Genomic DNA, 3,166 nt, shown 5'->3' on the forward strand with positions numbered 1-3,166 from the left:
CTTTACTCTCTCCTTGAAATTTATTCGTTTATCTCTCATTTAACTGGCTAGAAGCGTAATTTTACCTTTTTCTTCATGGTGTAGAATTCTCTCTCTCTCTCTCTCTCTCTCTCCTCTCTCTCTCTCTCTCTCTCTCTCTCCTCTCTCTCTCTCTCCTCTCTTCTATTGTAGAAATTAATTCAATTCCTTTTTATGGTTAAATGTCATCACATCTTCTGTCACTAGTACTTTCGTTGATCTTTCACTTCCTAACATGTTAAGTATGCGGTTCGTGCAGCTGTGTGAATGTTTTTTATTCAATTTTTGTTTGTGCTCCGTCATCAGTTAGAGTCAGGTAATCGAAGGTTTCCACAAATTTCCCGAAATGGAAATGTCACTCTCCATGCTCTTGGCGACAGCAGCCTTTTCGATGATTATGTATGATGTCTACTCCTCACACCACCCCTTCACAAAGACTGAGGAAAAAAAAAAACGCAGTAGGTAGCAATACAAACAGACATTTCCTACACTTGGAGCCCACGGACACGTTAACTGTACTAACAGTAGTCAGTAACAAATTCACACACGCTCAAATAGACACCCACTTGGTGCAGTATCCTTATCCTGTATAATCCAAAATTCTCAGCGAAACCCCCTCTCCTCTAACCCAGGGCTGGGTTAGACAGCGAAGTCTCTGCTAAGCAGTTAAGCCTTAAGGTGTTATGATCCAGCGGGCGTTCCACCTCTCTCTCTCTCTCTCGTTTTTCATATAGCGTCTACCTTCCTCTTTGAGGCTGCTGACATTGCCCCGCTCCATTTTCATCTCATGATCCGGAAGAGAGAGAGAGAGAGAGAGAGAGAGAGGAGAGAGAGAGGAGAGAGAGAGGAGAGAGAGAGAGAGAGAGAGAGAGAGAGAGAAAGCATAGTTACTCACCCTTCTTACTTCTCTGACCATATCACTATAATGCCCCGAGACAAACAAACGCATTGCGTTATTCGTTCTTGTGTGCGTGTGTAAGAGAGAGAGAGAGAGAGAGAGAGAGAGAGAGAGAGAGAGAGAGAGAGAGAGAGAGAGAGATCCCATCTCTCCTACTCTATCCCAAGTGAGCACATATTGCATCGTTCAATTGTGTGTTTGTAGGCTACTTGTAATTGCGTGCATACCGGTCTCTGCAAAGCCCTATCCCCTTCCCTTTCTCCTCTCCCCTCCCCTCCTCTGCTATCGATCGTTTTGATGATAAAGCGTCTTGGGAGCCCGCGACTGTGAAAACAAGAGACAGCTGGGAACAAAGTGGTCATTGATCAATGGTCAATAAAAAAGAGCAATATTCACCGGGGCGAATCCTCGGGCAATGCTAACAAATTGGTGGGTGATGCCGCGCTCACCTCTTCTTCTCTCATGAGATTTTTTTTTTTCAACTTCGTTTCTCTTTCGCATCAAACAAAGATGCGAATCTCATTTGTTTACTCCCTGGATACACATTTGGAAGCGTTTCAAAGAGACCGGTTAGAAAATGCGACAACTATCAGTCGCATGGAAAAGCAAGCTGGATTTACAAATGAAATGATCGCAACGAAAATGAAATCTGTTCAAAAGGGTTCAGTCTGATGTTGGTGCACAGGTACGTCTACTGGCCGCCGCCACTGCTGGGCCCGTGGTGGGGGGTGGGAGTTGCTGGGCAGTGGATATCTATCTGAAGCTCCCCACCAAATCGTCAAGGTCTTTTAGTGGTATGCAATGAAATCGTCCAGTCTCAGAGCAACAGAAGACAAATCGATTCGTCCCGGTCGATGTCAGCTTCAGTGTTTTATGCCCTGGGGACACTGCCAAAGATGAGGTGACTTATTCTCTTATGGAATTCAGAGGGGCAAGAAAATAAAACATCGTACTTTTGTTTACGGCAGAAGTCCGGTCACTTCTCTCCAAGACTGAATGGGGCGATATTTGAATGGCATTTTGCTGTAATCTCTCACCAGAAGACAATGGAATACGAACGAGCGTCATGCCAGATTCCCAGAGGCTAGATGACAACACACGTGTTGGGCTGTCATGATCGGGTAATTCATTGGACTGATGAATAGATATTTGTTTTTAAACCTGCTTTCGTACGTCCGCCAGTGCTGTATAGGTGGGAGGTGGGAAGCGACAGGTACCAAAGGAGATCACGGAGTCGGACCCGCAGTATCAGTCTCCTTTCCTCGTGTATGCCACATTGAAAGCGACTTGTCCTTGTGGCTTAATTAAGTGTCGTTTGGTGAATTATAATGTGACACTTGTCTTGTCTGTCATCAGAGGTGCGGAAGTGATTTATATTGTGGTGTTTGCGTGTGCAGTCCTTTTTTCGGGTTCGATTTTCGTTAGTGAAGGCTGAGGAAGAGGACTTACATATGAGTTGTCCGTCCACCTCCTCCTCCTTCAGCCGAGATTCATAGTGCTCATCATCATGTGGCCGCCGATGAACGGAGAGGCCCTTGGCAGTGGTGGGGGCGGTGCTGGCATGAGGGTGTGATGTGGGCACCGTTGTTTTGCCTGGAAAAGCAGTGGAAGTGGAATAAGTATCGAGGAAACTTTAAAAAAAGATGGCCTATGCCTAGGGAGCCTAAATGATATCTCACCCCAAGAAGATCCGGACCAAATCCAGGTGAGAGGTTGAAGAAAAGTTGGGAGATGGTGAATAAGTTTGGTATCGACAAGCGATGTTGGTGATGATACCAATTTTAGGGGTTTCAGAAGGCGATTAAGTTTTTGGGCCCTGGGGATAGTCAATAAAGTTAAGCTGTAGGTAATAGTGAATAAGGTTAGGTCCGTTGGTAATGGTTTCGATGTTGCTGTTGATGATGAGATGATGGGGTTTGAATTGGTAGAAAATGTCTTAGAAAGGTGGGGGATTTTGAATAAAGTAAATTAGAAAGCTGATGGTTGGGACAATGAAAGGACGCAGCTCTCTCTCTCTCTCTCTCTCTCTCTCTCTCTCTCTCTCTCTCTCTCTCTCTCTCTCTCGGTCATGTGTGTGCTGCACTGGTGTGTGGCTCTTAATTTACATACGGAACATTCACTGCCTTGCCTTTTCAGAGCATTTGAATATAGCCGTCTCCCTCCCCCCTCAGTCATCCGCCGAACGTCTAAGCTTATTTGACCAGTCAGGTGTTGCGTACTTTATATGGTATCTGTTTTGCATATTTTTAT

General features: G+C 45.3%; 1 protein-coding gene across 1 annotated transcript in view; it reads left to right on the forward strand.

The window, feature by feature from the left end:
- The first annotated feature begins 1,504 nt into the window (after positions 1-1,504).
- The window catches only part of LOC137651855 (uncharacterized), a 550,926-nt gene continuing 549,264 nt past the window's right edge, over positions 1,505-3,166 (forward strand). Inside the window, exon 1 of the mRNA XM_068385073.1 lies at positions 1,505-2,621. The gene's annotated coding sequence lies outside the window, so the exon portion shown is untranslated. The remainder of the gene's footprint in view (positions 2,622-3,166) is intronic.

Source organism: Palaemon carinicauda, chromosome 13 (genome assembly GCF_036898095.1).
Source record: "Palaemon carinicauda isolate YSFRI2023 chromosome 13, ASM3689809v2, whole genome shotgun sequence".
Taxonomy (NCBI): domain Eukaryota; kingdom Metazoa; phylum Arthropoda; class Malacostraca; order Decapoda; family Palaemonidae; genus Palaemon; species Palaemon carinicauda.